A 19,999-nucleotide genomic window follows, 5' to 3' on the forward strand; every position below is an offset into this window, starting at 1 on the left:
TTGTTTTCTTAACCTTTGCGCCTATGATCTATGTACACTGGACATGATGTACAGTACTAGCAATTTGACAAACTGACAATACGTGAGTTATAACAATTACTAACAGTGCCACCCTTTTGGTATAGACTGGAACAAGAGTTGCTACCTACTGTAGATGCATACTGTATACAGTAAAGTGAAAGACTGTACAAAAACATACAGCCGAGACAGTACTGCATTTTCTGGATAACATTCAAATGATTGCTAAAGGAATTCCTACTGCAGTTCCGTGGGTATTACCATTCAGCTTGCTGTTTAGGAGCCTTTTTTTTGTTTTGTAAGAAGAGGGACATAATAGGGAGGAATTCAAGAGGGAGTTTCAAGCTCTGTGGACCAGAGATTTTTTCCTCCCTGGTTCTCACAAAATGACATTTCTGTAGGAGATTGCAGCCCTATGCTACTGTAATGTACGCTACTGTCGTGCATGCTGGCTGGGCAGGGTTATGTTAATGTGATTAAGGGGGATTAGGGCGTCCGTCTGCAGATCAAAAGAGCCAAACCAATTAGCACCCCCGCCTTTTTCAACAACACAACTATTGCCAGATCAAACGTGCCTGTCCCGTCAAAATGCCACATCGCCAGAGGAAAAAACTGCCAAAACGAAATGCTTGAGTAATGTTTATTATCATAATCCTCCTTGAACTGCATTAGCATATCCGTACCCCAGGACTCTAGCGTTAGAAAAATATTGGTTGTTAACTCAAATTTTGTTTAGTGTGCCCCTAAATCTTGCACCAAGCCTCAAGTGGCTGCCAAGCGAATGAAAAGACAGAAGAAATCAGAAAGGGGTGGCTGCAGGTTAGAAACTTTAATAAAACCAGACTCCTTTGTCCTTTTTATTACTCCTTGTAGAATTGCACCCTCAGTATTGTTCAGGTTATAGATATCAATTGAAATACCTAGAAATAAATATTTTAAATTCCTTCGTCCGTGTGTTTGTATTTCTTTTAAAGCTTATCGCATGGCTAGTGCATAACAATGCGCTCTTCCTCCTGTTTAGATACCCTGAATGCATGAGCACATCACAACGAGCTGTACAGTAAAAGCATGTATTGATTTTTCTCGTTGATGCATAGCAAACCCAGCAGAAAAGACATTCATTGTGTGATAACTACCACAAGAATATGTCTGCCTGCTCATTGGGGAACATGTAAGCATCGGCTTAATTGCAAAACATTCCTCACTTATAAATAGGGGGGTGCCTATGATTTCCAGCTTTATAAAGATGCAATATTTCATTTTGTTAAGGCATAGAGGAATTTTGGAAGGTATGAGTATTGCTACCCATATACAGTACCTTTTTATTAGCCTTTTGGTTAATATTAGTCTAGGAACATAAGCCTATAAGCATATATTCAAACAAATATTGCTTGAAATGTATTCTGAGTTTAAAAAAAAAAAAAAAAAATTGCAACAAAAAAAGCCAAACAAAAAAGGTGCATTACTGTCATTTGGTGGGGTACAGGATTCAGATATTTCTTTTACTATTCTATGTAAGACAGTACTGGTTTGATTTTTAAGTGACTTAAGAAAAGAGAAACCAAAATTTCAACCACAAAATACAATTATTAATTATAAATATTAGATAAACAATATTACCTGTTTAGTAAAGTCCTCCAAGAAGTAATTCCTCTTTCAGTCTCTTAACAGTTAGTTAATTAATGCCGAGTGCTGTGCTAACAAGTCCCTTTTGTGATTCGGGCTGCGGAGGCTACCTGTTTATTTCTATGAATAAGACTGGAGCCTCGTGTAAGTGGATATGAAGGCATGCAGAGGGGATTAGGAGGTCAGGCCTGGAGTACACATCTATTCTGAAAGCTCTCCAGTCATGCAGTGACCCCCACCAGGCTGCACTAAAGAGCCTTTCAAATATTACAGTCCTGTGCAGTCTCTTCGACGTACAGCGCAGTGCAGTTGACGTCTGAAAAAACAATTCCAGGGTGTATGGTTACCACATTCTTCCGTAGTTTACAGGGACGGAAATTAGACTTCTACTGCATAGCAGTTTCATCCATTCTGGGTTTTACTACATGCTTGATAAGCCACCACGGATAGGCAACAAGCCCTGGTGTGTCTTATTAATAAAACTAGGAATTGCTATGCAATGGGAGTCTTATTTCCATCCCTGGATTAGCTGTCAGTGCAGCCCTTGTTAACTGGTTGGTTTGTTTACATTCCCCTAAGGTCGTTTTGGCTTTTTGAAACTTGCTTGCCATTTAGATATCCGGTATGCTACAACGTACAGCAGTGGGAAGTTATAGATGACATTAGAGTTTCCGAACCATCGTTAGTATGCCAGGTTAGGTTAAAAGTTGCATTACCTTTGTGTTTGATTGTGTTCTCCGTTTGGTGTGCCTGCTTTTACAACATTTTTTAATTGCCATCTAGCGTTTTGATTGATTTTTGAAGGTTTGTTTTTTTATTACTATTGTTGCCATAAAGTTTTTGTTATTTTGATGGGCGTCTGCACTAGATCATTCTGCCGTAGATATCAATGTGATATTAAAGTAGACTTTAGATAGGATTACAGGAGATGTTGGGCTGCATGGCTCGGAGCTCAGATCCTGCGTCTCAAGTCAAATGACCCAGAGCCGGTCGATAAGATGGGATTTAGATCGCGCCAGCCGATGGATTTATTGAGTGTGAAAGAATGCTGCTGCTTATTGATGGACAAATCTGGTCTGGTAAGCTTGTCTCAGTTTGTCGATAAATAAATCTGTTGCTGAACTGGCTCAAAAACATACCTAGTCTGAGGGAATGATACTTAAAGCTTGGGGAGAATTTAGGAATGGTGTCAGTAACTGTGATGGCATTTGGTGAAGTGGTTACAGTGTGTAACAATATACATTTGGCAGTGGTGTGAGTATGCATAGCATATTGCATTGTATTCTTATGTGCAAATGAAGTGTTGGGATGTTTTAACAGCACATCTTACTGGACAAACAGGCAAAATGTACACCCTTTATTAGGACCTGTCCACCTGATTGGCTTGGAACACCCTGGTTTAGGTCTTTTGATTACTCTGGAATACTGTAGTTTACTGAAGAATCTCTGAGGATCAAGTCACCCAACAATGCTGCACTTGTATCCTGATGGCGATGGCTACTTTCAAGATGATTGTGCAACAATCCACCGTGCCAGAATCCTGTGTGAATGATTAAAGGAGCATGGCATGATGTGGGTTACTGTGTCTTTCAGTGTTAACTGTTGCAGGAAAGAGCAAAAAAAATCAAGACTATAACATCATTTTAAAATTCTGAACGATTAAGGAAAATTAAAACACGAACATGTGAGATTTGCATTAATAAATAAACATGACCTTAAACGATCACATTGTCTAATTGGCTACAGTAATAATAATTTGAAATAATGAGCTGCTTGATTTATAAGTAACACATGAGACGGTGGTTATTACAAAGTTTCACAGGGATAACTAAATTAGAGGAGACTATTACAAGTGACAATGCAGTAAGTGAAATGTGACAGCCCAATGCTGATCTGAAGACTAGCAGCTTGGCTCTGAGCTGTGCAGTTCTGCACTATAAGCAGTGACTGGGCGTGATTGTGTCTAGACCAGATCCCTCAGCATTGATTTCAGATGGCTGATGGCTGACAGCATGCACTAAAGCTCCCAGTGTGTGCAGCAGCCATGCAGTGAGTGCTCCCTGGAAGCCAGGCCGGTGTTTACAGTTTACAGAGGCATCTTGGTCTGCCGATAAAGCCTCCTTTTGTCTGTCCTGATCTCATCTAGTCGAGGAAGTGTCTGTGTGAAGTGTTTTGGCCTGCTTCTTCCTGTTTCTTTATGTTCCAAACATTGAGATGAAATCGGATAGATAGTGATGGGCCTGGAGAGAATCCATCACTCACAATCTCTCCCTCCCTGTGGCTCTGTACACACATCCAGAGCCAGGACTATTTGTCTCTGTCTGTCTGTATTTCTCTCTCCCGCCCAAAATTTAACAGTAAGAAAAGAGAAGATGTATGGAAATCCCTTTGCACTTCAAATGAGGTGACGGGCTGCAATATAATGTGTCGAGATTTTTGCTGCCTCCTTTTTTTTCTCGTTTTCTTCTCGTCCCCTTTCACCAGCCTCGAGGGAGAATGTTTCTCTATTTTGTACAATGGAGAATTCAATGCATCTCGGATTGTCCACTGTCGCAGTGGTTACTGTCTGTCTCTACAGTATTGCTTCCCCATTCTTAAGACAGGCAGTTTCTTATCGTCACCAGATCTAAAAATGACCAGCGCAGCTGTGCACACAGTCCAAACCTGGGTTTGTTTACTCAGTCGCAGTAATAGATTGCAGAGCTCTGTTACTGTATCACCATCATGGGCCTTTTTCTTTCTTCACTTTTAATCTTTCTATTGTTTATTTTGATGTGGTGTTAACATTACCCATATTGTGATATTAATGATAAGACACTGTGAAGAAGGTGTTATCTGTTAATGCCTGGCTGAAGCGCTTAAACTATTAACCTACCATATGGCCCATTGAATAACAGCAAATTAGCTATTGCAATCAGAGCCACAGGGTGCCATAACACAAGCTCTTCAAACAGTGAGATGTTATGGGTTACTGTCCAAGTCAATAAACCCATCACTGAAAATGTGATCTCTTTAGTTTACAATTAAACGTTCCGTTTCTAATTTCACATGGGTGGCTATGATAATGTGAACCCTTGTACAATATTCCTTTACCATAGTAAAGCATAACAAAGTGTGCAGTGGAAACATGGTAAAGCATTAAGAACTATAAAGACCACGAGGTATGGTAAAGCATATTCTTAAACATGAAAAACCAGGGTCAATGTGCAGCATACAGTAACCACGAGACAACTGCAAAAATACCATGGTGAACCTTTATAAGAGTTCGCCTATTTAAAGATACCACGGGATACTATATAGAATACTGTAAATAGTAGGAGGCTGTGTTGTCCAGTGGTTAAAGAAAAGGGCTTGTAACCAGGAGGTCCCCGGTTCAAATCCCACCTCAGCCACTGACTCATTGTGTGACCCTGAGCAAGTCACTTAACCTCCTTGTGCTCCGTCTTTCGGGTGAGACGTAGTTGTAAGTGACTCTGCAGCTGATGCATAGTTCACACACCCTTGTCTCTGTAAGTTGCCTTGGATAAAGGCGTCTGTTAAATAAACAAATAATAATACAGTACTTCCAACTTTGTATATTTACAGTGTGTAACACCCATTTGTAACTTGGGGGGGGGGGGGGTTGTACACGACTCTCCCCAGTTTGTAAAAGTGTGCGAGTTGTATGATGTATTTATAAATCTCACCACCTCCTGCCGAATGAATGATAAAGACCATTCTCTTCCAGACAGTGTCTTTACAGCGTCTGTCTTCTATGATTCTCTCAATACACTTCAACTACAAGTGGTTTCCAGGAGAAATTATCATTCCTTTTATAAGCTCTGGACATATCAATGATAGGCCTTGCATATCTTTTTTTTTTTTTTTTTTTTTACTTTGTTTACAAATCTTTTCATCTGATTCTGTATGACAGCCTTCTTCGATTATGCCTCAAACATTTCTAGTTTCTTACTGAAGCAGTGTATATGTATGTTGGTTTTGTGGTGTGCATGCGTGCGCTGGGTGTGTCTCCAGTGCCTGCAAGGTGTTAATTAGTGCTGCACGACCCGATTTTTCTGATTTATTCGGATCAAGCTCTCCACAGGTGGGGGTTGATGGTGGTGGTTGGGCTGATTTTGCCATTCCAAGTGAAGAAACAGCTGCTTGGTTTTGTGTGGATTGCTGTTCTTCACACAGTCTAAGAAGAGCAGCAGTCCTCCCAAATCCAGACAGGTGTTTCTTCACGTCTTTCTCTTGGAATGGTAAATTTGGCCCAATCAACACCAATGCCCCTCCCCTGATTTTCAGCACTTGATTTCTGTGGAGAGCTCAATCTGAATAATGGGTTTGTGCAGCAGTCTTTGTCTATGAATAAGGATGAATATTAAGCATGGAATTAATCCAGAAACGATGACATTATTGGAATTCAATTGGAAATTTATTTTGTATGGAATTATTTAAACCATTAACAAAAAATGAAATCGGTCCAACTAAGAGGCATGTAAAAATAAAACCTGTACTTTCGTTACTTAATGTTTACTACAGTCAATAGCTGGGGTGGCAAAGAAAAAAACAAAGACCTTTGGAGAAAAGAGAGCAGAGAGAGGGAGGAGGGGCGGGGGGCGAAGTGCTTACTCCAAAACACATTCCAGATTCTCCCAGCGGAACAGAAAAGAAAACCTCTGAGGATGGAGTTTGCTGCTGCAGATATGATCAGTGTACAGAACTCCTGCTAATGATGGCTGTATTGCCAGTGTTACATGCTGAAAAGCCTCACTGTGCTGAAAAGCCTAAGGGCTGAATAACCAATCAGGAAGGACCCCCGTCATATCCAATTGGCTACAATATTTAATATGGCGCAGACACCCCAACATTGTCGCAGTATTTTTTGCTTTTATGTCGAACCAATTCTAAAAGTACAAGTCATTCTGAAATAAAAGTTTTATGTTTTTAGATTGTTTATACTCTCCTCTTCTATTTCTTGCTTATTTTCCTTTTGTCTTGTTGTCGGTTTTACTTATTTGAATAGTACAAAGTGATCTCATCTCGTATTTTGCCCCCATATGTCGATATTGCGCAATCCACGTACACCGCAGAAATCATTGAAGAAATTACTTCAGAAAAGTTTTCAATAAATAGTTAAGTCTTTTTGTATCACGTTTGTCCAGTCAGAATTATCAACATAGGAAGTATAAGGCATATTCACATCACAATGAAAAAAGAAAACAAGACCAAAAAACTCTAAACAAAATGAGTTTATAAACAAGCAAATGACACAGCTCGTCACTTTTTTTTTTTTTTTTTTAATTCCACAAATTGTTTTAAACATGTCGCACGCTTGTAAGATCTTTGCATCATTTACTGGATTTCGGTGTTGTTTATTGTAAAGTTTTATTAATCAGTGTTTTCCATTTTTACAAGGTATAGGCTTTTCAGCACGGCAGGCTTTCGAGCACGCACCAATCCCGTGCTGAAAAACCTATAGGCTTTTCAGCAGGTAACACCGGTAATAACATTTAATTTCTCTCTGTGGCATACAGTACAGTGGCTTGCCTTTTGTTTAATTAGCCCTTTAATAGAGCAGAGAAACAATGACAAGGCTGTAATTATCAGTTGCATTTTTGGGTAACCATGCTGTTAAAGTTACAGTAAGGTTCTGTTTTTGTAACATGTTGTGTTTGGAGCTCCGGTTTAATAAGGTGAACAGTAACTCCAGGCAGCTTGCAGGAAATTAAGGCAGTTTAATAAAGCAATGAAAGAAAGGGTGTACATTAGTTGACAGTTTCATGTCGTTTTTCAATTTGCTTTCATGCAGCCTGTTGGACTTCGGGAATCTGCTTGAAAATGTCACCTACGATACTGTACAGCTGGGTGCTTCGGTGTTTGACATATGAAGCATGTTTTTAGATATGTATGTCTCTATTTTAACAGCACATGAAAAGGGATGAATGAGCTACAGTGTGATACTTTAGTTATTATATTGTCAAATGTCAGTTGTGTGTTACTAGGGTAAAAACTTTTATAAGAAGCGAAGAAACTTTCATCAGTGTACTGAAGACTGTGGTTATGATATCAGTTAGGAAGGGCTGAGAATTTGGTGTGAATCTCCTAGTCATTGTAACTGATATTGATACTTCTCTAATAATCAGTGACAGGCAGAGTAAATCACAGGGGTATTGCTTTGACCATTTTTAGTTCTGCTACAGTAGCATGAATACGTTCTAAAGACAAACAATAAAGAAGCTACAGTAAGACATTGGGGTAGTGACTGAAACATGCTGAACTCTCTCCGTTCATGATCTGTACAGATCCAGTTATGGGCGCTATGATGGATGGCAGTGGTGACTTGTGAGAGTGAGAAGGCACACTGTCTTTATTCAGGATAGCTGTCAGGCAGTGCTGAAAGCTTGGAGACACGAAGAACGATGAGGAGGGCCCCTCTATACCAGAGTGAGAGACCGACAGCCAGTGGAGTCTGCAGGATTTCCCTGTCAGTAGAAAAGAGAGGGTTTGCCTGAGGGGAGCAGATAAAACCCACTCCACTCCGTTGGCAGTCAAGTCATTTTAACAAAGCTTTGTACAATACCGGTATGATTTGTCCTGTATTGTAGGAGGGTGGGGGAATTCGGAGCACTAATTATAAAATAAACTCCAGCAGACCTGTGTGCTGTACATTTGAGATGAAAGATAAACTATAACACTGCAGTGCAAATAACAGCCAGTTACTGTAAGGTGGCTTTAAATGGGCAATGATAAAATAAAATCAGTTTGTGGTTTATGTATCCCATAGTCGTGTTAAAAAAAAAAAAAAGGTAGATATTTTTTATCAGCTTTTTCCACTGTACTAAGCCCCCTTTCCTCTCCAGTCTATGCATATACAGTACTGTGCAAAAGTTTTAGGCAGGTGTGAAAAAATGCTGTAAAGTAAGAATGCTTTCAAAAATAGACATGTTAATTATATTTATCAATTAACTAAATGCAAAGTGAGTGAACAGAAGATAAATCTAAATCAAATCCATATTTGGTGTGGCCACCCTTTGCCTTCAAAACAGCATCAATTCTTCTAGGTACACTTGCACAAAGTCAGGGATTTTGTAGGCATATAGTCAGGTGTATGATTAAACAGTTATACCAAACAGGTGCTAATGATCATCAATTCAATATGTAGGTTGAAACACAATCATTAACTGAAACAGAAACAGCTGTGTAGGAGGAATAAAACTGGGTGAGGAACAGCCAAACTCAGCTAACAAGGTGAGGTTGCTGAAGACAGTTTACTGTCAAAAGTCATACACCATGGCAAGACTGAGCACAGCAACAAGACACAAGGTAGTTCTACTGCATCAGCAAGGTCTCTCCCAGGCAGAGATTTCAAGGTAGACAGGGGTTTCCAGATGTGCTGTCCAAGCTCTTTTGAAGAAGCACAAAGAAACGGGCAACGTTGAGGACCGTAGACGCAGTGGTCGGCCAAGGAAACTTACTGCAGCAGATGAAAGACACATCATGCTTACTTCCCTTCGCAATCGGAAGATGTTCAGCAGTGCCATCAGCTCAGAATTGGCAGAAAACAGTGGGACCCTGGTACACCCATCTACTTTCCGGAGAAGTCTGGTCAGAAGTGGCCTTCATGGAAGACTTGCGGCCAAAAAGCCATACCTCCGACGTGGAAACAAGGCCAAGCGACTCAACTATGCACGAAAACACAGGAACTGGGGTGCAGCAAAATGGCAGCAGGTGCTCTGGACTGATGAGTCAAAGTTTGAAATATTTGGCTGTAGCAGAAGGCAGTTTGTTCGCCGAAGGGCTGGAGAGCGGTACATGAATGAGTGTCTGCAGGCAACAGTGAAGCATGGTGGAGGTTCCTTGCAAGTTTGGGGCTGCATTTCTGCAAATGTAGTTGGGGATTTGGTCAGAATGAATGGTCTCCTCAATGCTGAGAAGTACAGGCAGATACTTATCCATCATGCAATACCATCAGGGAGGCATCTGATTGGCCCCAAATTTATTCTGCCGCATGACAACGACCCCAAACATACAGCGAAAGTCATTAAGAACTATCTTCAGCGTAAAGAAGAACAAGGAGTCCTGGAAATGATGGTATGGCCACCACAGAGCCCTGATCTCAACATCATCGAGTCTGTCTGGGATTACATGAAGAGAGAGAAGCAACTGAGGCTGCCTAAATCCACAGAAGAACTGTGGTTAGTTCTCCAAGATGTTTGGGCCAACCTAGCTGCCGAGTTCCTTCAAAAACTGTGTGCAAGTGTACCTAGAAGAATTGATGCTGTTTTGAAGGCAAAGGGTGGTCACACCAAATATGGATTTGATGTAGATTTTTCTTCTGTTCACTCACTGCATTTTGTTAATTGATAAATATAAACTATTAACATGTCTATTTTTGAAAGCATTCTTACTTTACAGCATTTTTTCATACCTGCCTAAAACTTTTGCACAGTACTGTATTTGCTGTTTTAAACAGTTTCTATAGATAAATATGTAAATGGAGCTTTCAGGCTCTTCAGGTAGAAACTAAAGGTAAAAATAGTTCCTCTAACAGGTCTGTTCAGCCTCTGAGGAAATTACTGGACCTTCAGTTTCCACTTCTCTCCTGAAGAAGAGGCTTTTGTGGTTTTGAAAGCTAGTATAATGTCATGTTGCTATTAGAAGGTAGGTCCACGCATGAGAATCAACTCCTACTCTACATTCAAATGGTGTTGAGCATTTCACTTTTAAATCCTGCACAGTGGTTTTTCCATGTGTTCTTAGTCCCTAAACCAAACCCTACTGGGTATTTAATACCACCTGCCCTAAGCTGTCACCTGCTCTTTGCCATAAAGTAATCCCCATAACAGAAAATCATTTGCGTACACATAGAGGTGAGCTGTGAAGATCCATTTCTGATTAAAATCTCCAGCTGGCCTGATTTCCCAACCCGATTAGCTGCTCAAACACATGCAGGCTCTGTCTGTGCAAGGGGCCAGGAGCTGGAGAGGAGAAGGGAGGCGGTGCTTATGGATGAGCACAGTGGAACACTTCTGCGGGTTCCACTTTATTAATAATGCTGGTGTTGCCTGTGACAGACAGATACTTAATGAGGCATGGCGTGAGTAGGAGGGCATGCTTGAGTTTAACTACATTAAGGAAATCTTATTATAGCAGAGATGAGATGAAGGGAAGGTATACTGGATTGAAAATATTGACAGTAAGGCATGTACCTATGGGATAAAAGGTTTACCTCCAAACATTTTTTTAATGCATTTTTTTAGGTACATTAAATATGCTTCAATAGGGCTGTGTTAAGTTCAGATGCATCAGAAGGGATAATGATGTGCAGCAAATATACTTGTTTCAGAAACCTAAGACACAGTATTTATTATTTTACTATCAGTACCATAACATGAAGATCCACGAAATGAGGAAGAAAACCCAATATGCCCACATCTGTTTATTGCAGACCTCTGGTTTAGCTAGGAGGACATCAAGATTGACATGTTAAGTGACATGCAGTACATTTAGAGCTTACTGTCTCTTGGATCTGTGGGCTGAGGTTGTTTGCATTGTAGTGTGTTAATTGCCTTTCTACGGTTTAGTCTAATGCTTTGTTGGGGTGTCTCGTCAGGTTAACAGACCTCTATTTGGGATAATGGAAAGATTCTCTGCAGATGCAAACAAATGGAGCTACAATAAGTGGCTTTTTACATGAATGATTCACTGCTAGGGTGAATTTTCAACATTATAGTTACTGTATGTTTCATATGAACTTAAGGTATCTAGTACATGTCAGTATCTTGGTGTGTGTGTTTTCTTACTGCATCTCTGAACAAGGTTTCTACAAGAACAGGATACAACCCCACAGGCTGGTATCCAGATCTCACACCACTCTTATATTAATCATGCCTCCCAGGCTGGACTGAGTGTTCCCCAGTAGATCTCACACCACTCGCAGGCTGGTCTGAGTGTTCCCCAATAGATCTCACACCACTCGCAGGCTGGTCTGAGTGTTCCCCAGTAGATCTCACACCACTCGCAGGCTGGTCTGAGTGTTCCCCAGTAGATCTCACACCACTCCCAGGCTGGTCTGAGTGTTTCCCAGCAGATCTCACACCACTCCCAGGCTGGTCTGAGTGTTCCCCAGCAGATCTCACACCACTCCCAGGCTGGTCTGAGTGTTTCCCAGCAGATCTCACACCACTCCCAGGCTGGTCTGAGTGTTTCCCAGCAGATCTCACACCACTCCCAGGCTGGTCTGAGTGTTTCCCAGCAGACCTCACACCACTCCCAGGCTGGTCTGAGTGTTCCCCAGTAGACCTCACACCACTCCCAGGCTGGTCTGAGTGTTCCCCAGTAGACCTCACACCACTCCCAGGCTGGTCTGAGTGTTCCCCAGTATATCTCACACCACTCCCAGGCTGGTCTGAGTGTTCCCCAGTAGATCCCACACCACTCCCAGGCTGGTCTGAGTGTTCCCCAGTAGATCTCACACCACTCCCAGGCTGGTCTGAGTGTTCCCCAGTAGATCTCACACCACTCCCAGGCTGGTCTGAGCGTTCCCCAGTAGATAAAACAACGAGATTGCTGCTGCAGGGCTGCTGGTAATCTCCAGAGGAGAGTGGTCTCTACCCTGCACTCGGCAGGGGCTCCTGTTGCTGGCAATCCTGCCCTCGTGCCAGCATTGCATAAGAAGGTTGTTTCTGATCAGTGGAGGCTGAACAGGGCACAGGAGGATAAACAGAACGATACTCCACAATGGAACACATGTGTTGCTTGTAACCCACACTATTAGTAGTTGTGCAGAACCTTTTTTTTTCTATAATAAATGGTTCAATGTAGGTGTTTTAGTTTGGAGGTTCCGTAGCTGTGTGTGTATCGGTACAGAGTTTTTTTTTTTTTAATTTACTGTGTGATCTGACTGCTGCTGGCATTTTAACTTTGAAGCGTTTGTATCCGAGCAGGCATTAGTGCTAGTCAAACACTGTGACAGTATCCTGAGCTAAAGGCATCTGAGGTACAGTAGGCATCCTCCCAGAATGACAAGTCTGTTTAATGGGTGCGCTGTGAGGAAATGCACTGGACTGTAGCTGTAATGAAAGAATGCAGCAGTTCCACCTGTTTGGAGTCTCTTCAAGAGAAACTTAGACAGAAAGTAAATAATTCCCATAACTGCTGCAATGTAAATATGTTGGCAGATCATGTGATGGTTGTGGTTGTGCTGTATTTGGTTTCATTGTTGAATAGGGAGCACCTGGCTGAACTGACAGATAACACAGGAGCTCTGCCAGGATTGTTTTTCTGCTTCAGACATCTGCTGCTATATGGAGTAAATGCAATTTTAATTTTGAATTGCAAAAATTATATTGTGTTTTTATTTATTTATGTATTTATGTATTTAATTGATCAGTTAGGTACACAGGATGGTCATCCATAACTATTAAACACTTAATAGTTCTAAATGTCTTCCAGGAAAAGACTTCTAGTAGAAACATTTGTCTTTGAATTTGCAACATTTCTTTTAGTATTTCTATATACACAGTTTGGTCGACCATCCATTCAGCTTGAATGTTTGTGGCTAAACTACTTCTATAGCGTACAAGACTCCTTGAAGGCATTTTGTTTTAATCAAAGCTACCAAAGGGGAATATCTATGAAGTTAAAACTACGAAAATAAATCCTGTTTGCTACCAATAAGTGACCCCAATTACTGTATGCAGGATGGAAAGGGTTTCTTGCTTTGTCGTATCCCGCAGTTTAGACTTTTGACCACCGAGTGGCACTGCAGGGATTGAAATGATGGCCATTCCATAACTTTTTTTTATCCATTCCAGGTTTTACTACGCTCTTAATTCACAAACGTTTTTACAGAATGTGACACACTTGTGTATCTAATACTGTAGGCTCCTAATTAAATTGGAATGGTTTAATATGCGTTGTTACTTCTAGCTTCTTATTCTGGAACTAAGAAACTTGCTGAGATATCTAATGTTTTCTTCAATGCCGATGAATGTTGTTTCGAAACAGGAATTCCTTACAGTTTATTCTTGTTCATTTATTAATGTACTATTTGGGTTTTCTTGGTAATGTGAGCTGTTTTTGGCACTCAAAGAGAATATATTAATTCTTTAGTGTTCTGCTTCACAAAAGAAATTCCTACTCTTAAGGTCATCTTAATTCGCCTGCACCTGTCTGTAGTGTATTGATTTCTTGAATGTATGTGAATACTGTAATGTTGTTCCAAGAGAAAAAAAGCAAGAGAAATCTATGGAGTTTTATTGATAATCTACTGAGGGCATCAAAGACCCACAAATCCCCAAGATAAAGAAAAGAAAAGTGAATCTGAATGAGCTGCCTGTGTACAACAAAGGGTTTGCAGTTAAACAATTTTCCTCCTGCTGTAGCCAGCAACACTGTGCTCTTACTGAAGAGCTTTCTTTGAGGACGTAACCTTTGAGTAGAGATCTTCTCGTGTAAATGTTGCGACTTGTATGCCATGCTAAAATGGGATGGTGGTGGTAGAAGGTATCAAGTTGATACAAGTCTTTTCTCCCTTGAAATGTGTTCCTCTTGAAGTAAGTTGTGCAGTTTTGCATAGAGCGCCCCCTACTACAGCATGTCTCAATTGGAGCCTGTCAGCCACTATCGTGGGTGGAGCTGACCTGGGAGATGCAGATATATTCTGCTGGTTAGACGGCCCTACATATTGCAGGCGTTGCAGTTGAATTTGTTTGAGTTGCCAAATAGGTCCTGCCACATGCTGCAAGTAATTCTTAAGCAACGTTCTTTATTAATGACGGCTGTGTTACACCTTGCACATTGCTCTGCATGAAGAACACCACAGAAAATGAAGCTGCTTGGCTTTTGTATACTGTACAAGATCATTTTGAGAGAATGCCTATAGCTAGGATAGCCGTAATCACGAATCACCCAAGTTCTCCCAGGAAATGTTCAATACAATACCGTCGGATGAAACACACAGACACACGATAATCTGTGAAAGACGCCGATTATAATAAATAGTGTTTTCATTAGGAGAAGCCTGCTTTTCACGTCACACTTAATTTTCCTACAATGAATTCCTGGGCGCCCGCACCTCGCTGTTATCTGCTGCACGGGTATCATTGAAAGTGACAGTTATGTGCCGTGTTTCCGAGTTCTTTTATTATTCTCTCCCAGTAACATGGAGAGTCCCCTGATAAAGGACACTCAGTGGAATAAAGTGCATATTAATTATATAGGAAACTCTCCGAGTGACATTCCACCTTGAAATTGGATTGTTATAGCGCTGCTTGGACTGCGCTTTGGTTTGATTAGCAGGATAATGTGGTGACTAATCGAGGAACAACGGGATTTGTCACACTGGGGATTGAGCTGGCAGGGGCAATTTTATCGATTTTTATGGAAAATGTACCTATTGTGAGTTTTCTAATGTCTATCCTTTGATGTGACGGCAGCCACATCTTGCCTCTCTGTTTTATATCAAAGGGGACAAAAGAGATTGGGAGGGGGAGGGGGGCGGCACCAAAAATGCAAGAAAAGATGATTACACTATAGAATCACATTTTCCCAGTCCCTACCACATTACTAGCACAAAATGGTGAGTAGCTGCAACCACTTCTTATTTTACTTCTGAAGTGCATTTCCTAAAAGCACTTGAGAATTACATTTGAGGCTCTCATCGTTTTGCTTTTGCGTAGCCTACTGTATGTGTTAAAGTTGTGCTTGAGAAGCAGTGATAGTCATGTCAACACCAGTGCGATTGTGTGTCTGTGTACTCCTGATAGTGTTAGAATCCTGAATATCCCACAACTAACCCAGACTATACTTGGGTAGCATTTGGGGACTCATAATTGGACATCTGCAATGTTAATGTTACAAGGAGTCCCCTCCTTGACTTTCGCAATTGGAAATGGGACAAAAGGAGTGTTGCTCTCCCAGGCGCAGGGTGAGCGGAGCGGTCTCTTTGTAGCAAGGGGCTCTTTGATGGCGCAGGGAGATAGAACTCCAATCTGTTTGGTTAATTAGTGTGCCCAGCGCAGGTGAAAGGTGCTGCTGTGGTAAAAGGAAGACTGCTGTGTGAAATTGCCTCTGTGCTCGGGGGAATCGTTATCACAGAGAGACAGGGTGTAGTTCTGATATCTTCTGATCCTCCTCCAACACACACAATCCCGGACCTTTCTCCCTGACCCCAGGGTTGCTGCATGATCAGACACATCCTATTTATTTTCGTTTTTGGTCCCTTTTTCCCAAATTGTATTTATTATTATTATTTTTTTTTTTTTTCAATGTCTTGGTGGTTTTCAGTTGCAGTTGTTGGGTACTGCCTGTCTTATGCTGGTCACCTGTTATTCTCTTTAATTGGCTATAGGGGTTCTTCCCGGTTTAAGACATGGTTTACTGCTTCGGTGAAATTCTGGGTGGTTGCCGTAGTTACCAGCTGTAAATAGAGGCCTTTTCTATGTATGTAACATTTTTAATAAAAAATATACCAGTATTCCAGTGTCAGTTTTATTTATTTTTAAGAGAGTGCAAAGTAACTGTTACTTCAAATTAGAGGAATGATAAGGTGTGACATTATTCAAGTATTAAATGCAGCATTTTCCTTTATTATAATATGCAGGTCAAATACATGACCTTGTGAAATATATTTAGTAACTGTACAGTATTAAGTAAATGGATTTTTACACCTACTGTAGAACATGGTGCAATCACTGTTACAAAACCACTATTTCATTGAGTTTATTTAAAACTTGTATACAAGCCCTATTTAAAGTCATACCTGAAGTAAAACTGTTAATCAAGTATAAAAAACTTTACATTGCACTCGAAAGGCAATAGCTGAAAAGTTTGTCAGCTTGTAGTTTTGCCTCTCTAGTGCTGTGTGTGTGTGAGTCGCACTGGCGCCCAGCACAAGGAGTGTGTTCAGTACAGCAAGCTGCAGGGAGCTGTGCTGTGAAGCCCGCACTTGGCGCTCAGCTGTGTGCTTGGAGCATTGATAGAGAATTAGGTGCCTCATTCATCCCTCTGGGCTGTGGTTTGATGGAACAGACTTGTGTGTCTCCAGGGTGACTCGAGATTTAAACTTGTTTTTAAAAGCTGTTAGCTGTCGATGCAAGCCAAGGCCTCCATCTTGCTTTAACTCCACAAGTCCCTGTAGAAGCTTTCGACTCACCGCAACCAGCTGTGGGGGACATTTTCAGACTAGAATACTTCAGTGTTTTATTTTAAGCCTGCGGGAAATTACTTGAAAATATCACGTACAATTGTTTCTTGTGACAAAAAGCTACGTCGCCCCAAGTCGTAGGCAAACCTGTAAAGCTTTATTGGAATACTTTCCAGAAAGAGCTGGATGCGGTGGAGCAGTGCAATCAGAAAGTGTGATGGTAGAGCTCTGGTTTCCTAAATGAGAAAACCCATGGTCAGACCGAAGAGCAGCACTGTGTGTGTGGATGTACTGCGAGGGGAAATGATGTGTATTTGCAGTTAAACACCTAAAGCGCTGTGCTTTTGGAGGGGCTGTATCAAAGCCAAGTCTACATGGCTGGCATTACCGTGACATACAGTGATAATTACTAACTAACTATACTGCAGTTCCATAGATGTCAAACACATTCAATGAGGATACAGGGGGTCTGGAACTTGTAGTCCACCAAATGGTTTGTGAATGCAGAATTCATGTGATTTTGTAGTTTTGAATTGAATAAATGCTGCCCTTATCTTATTTTAAGTTTTATAGTCTGTCGTTAATGATGGCTTTGATCTTACTGCACATCACAGTTAAGTAATCCAGCTGGACCATCGCATGCAGTGATATTGTTAAACTTTACGATTTATTATATTAAGTTTTGTAAATTCAGTTCCAGGTTCGTGCAGGTCTCTAGGAGAATGGCCCATAAAAAAAAGGCCCATAATTTATTAAATGGTTTCCCCATTCGAGCGTGATCGTTAAATAGAGGTCTGCACCTTACTGCTGGTAGAAGTAATGACCTGTTCATTTTGGGCACAACCAGAACACGTCCAAGCATGGCCACCCAGGGCAATGGCAGCGTAGCTGAGAACTGGATCCCTTCCTTTTCAATCAGCTGGTTGACTTGGAGCCAATAAAGCTTACTTGGTGCAGCAGCTCAAATCATTTGTAGAGCAATTGCAGTTCTTTAGTCCATAACGGCGGTGCTAATAGGCCTTTGGAAGGGAACACAGCACTAATTCAGAGGACTCCTGGCACGGGACCTCGTTTTAACCTGGCATTGTTTCCAGTAGTCTGTAATAACCTTGTCATTTAAAATAAACCAGCAAGACAATGGATTTCTTCCAACTGTGCTTATGTAGTTTCCGATGACAATGAGTTTTATAAAAAAAAAGAACAAGAAACCCTTGACTTGCATGTCTCTGCTTCCTTTTTCCAGTCTATATTGACTGGAATTTAAGATTTTTAAAAGGAATGAGTTGTCCTGTAGCCAAGGGTGAAAAAGGAGCCATTGCGACCGTGATCTTTAAACCGGGGCTACGTCTCCAGTGCGTGATTTGGAAGCACAGGTTGTTGCTTGATACCAGTTATGTTGTTTGGGGATCTGTCCTAGCTTGGAGATAGTACATGCCTCTGGGATCTGGATCAGATTGGTGCATGTGGCCTCTTCTCAGTTCACGTTTTTATAGCTTTCTGGTAACATTGCAGGCGGGTGCAGTACTGCTGCATTCTACCTGTGGGGGATCCATCGCAACAGATCTTTTTGTAAATATACAGTGTTTAATTGTTTTTCACAAGGTGTCTGCTGAAAACTGCAGACCACTGGAGATAAAAGCCAGGTTTCTGAGTAATTGAGAGCCTGTGGATGTGTAAGCTTGAAAGGCAAAGGAATTTTCAGACTGACTAATTAGAATGTGACACACTGTGTGGAATAACACTCGCTGACTGACAATGAGTGATTGAAAAAAAATAAAGCAAGCCTTTACCTGGGACAGGGGCTGCAATGCACATCTGCACCTTTCCAGTGCAAACCGCTCCAGAAGATATTCTTCATTTGAAGATATTTGTACAGTTTATACTGTTTCAAAGCAGGGTGACCCAACAGCACAGTGCTGCCTTCAATTCATGCTTGGGCATTTCAGTCCGTGTCCTCAACTGAGCCACCAGCACTGCGACCTAAGTTCTCCCATTGACTGACTCAACAGTGCCCATAACCCAGCGTTTCTCACCAGGGGGATTTTGTGTGTCCACAGCAATAGTGTATCCCCAGTTACCACTAGACCACCAGAAGACCCTCTCCTAATCAACCTTATTATGGTATGGCCATAGCTATTTTTTTATTTCTATTCCTTTTTGAATTTTTGGACAAAAAAACAGTTTCAGGCTTGGCAAGAATAAAGTGGATTTTTACAGGGCTCCGGCCATTCGAAACCGCCTCTACTAACAAGCAGCTTCATTTTCTCTTCATCTCTCCCCTGCCTGGTGGGAGCTGCACTATATATTTAAACAAAGAACCCTGCCCAGATTGCAGGGAGTAGATGATTAGGCTTCAGGAGTTTAATGGGTTTTCCAATACAAGGTCCACCTTTCCTTCATCTGAAGCACACACCACTAAGTGTTTTTGTCTCTCAAACTAATCAAACCCTGTATCCTGATTCAAAGACACATTCTTAGCATGTGTCTATGCCTTTCTGTGCTTGTACTAGGAAGACGATGTGGAAATAAGCATTAAGAAGCTTGTGTGTGTTTTGTATCTTAGCTTTTTAGGGTAACTTAACCCTCTTTCATCTGGAATTTAATATTTAAAAATTGTTATTTTAGGAGTCGTCAAATATGAAAAGTCAATCAGTCCATGATTTTTTTATCCACAGAGTCGCTGAAGGAATTTAAAGCAATACCAGATTTTGAAAGATGACACTACAAAGATGTATATTTCTTTTTTTTTCCAATACTGGGACATAACATACAGTATGTAAGCATCTTATTGCAATGTCCTCAGACAGTTGCTTGGATACGTTACGTTTTTATAAATCCTGACATCCAAACATGAAAATGGATACCATAACTGAGTTATTGATTGTATAGTGTAGTGTCCCCTTAACAGAATTAAAAGAACCATCCAGAAAAATCAAGAGGAAGCCAGATACACATTCCCCAGTGCATCGTACGGCCTTATTTTTGTGCTGCCAGCAGGCCGGAGTGTATTCTCTGCACCAGAGCCAATAAAAACAAATGTTTTATAGCTTTTACCGCAACTTTACTGGGAGTATCCGCTTATCTGTCAAGATAGAGTAAACAGAGCATTTCTGGACACTGCCAACAGCCTCCCTTCCCTCCACGTGTTCAACCCCAGAAACAGAGCCAGGCCAGGAGTGAGGGCCCGTGACCACAGGGAAGCGATGTCAAAGAATTTGCTTT

General features: G+C 41.2%; 1 protein-coding gene across 9 annotated transcripts in view; it reads left to right on the forward strand.

Moving 5' to 3' along the window:
• Positions 1-19,999, forward strand: part of LOC117964337 (neogenin-like) — a 161,981-nt gene that overhangs the window by 40,575 nt on the left and 101,407 nt on the right. The gene's annotated exons all lie outside the window — the stretch shown is intronic.

Source organism: Acipenser ruthenus, chromosome 21 (assembly GCF_902713425.1).
Source record: "Acipenser ruthenus chromosome 21, fAciRut3.2 maternal haplotype, whole genome shotgun sequence".
NCBI classification, from domain to species: Eukaryota; Metazoa; Chordata; class Actinopteri; order Acipenseriformes; family Acipenseridae; genus Acipenser; species Acipenser ruthenus.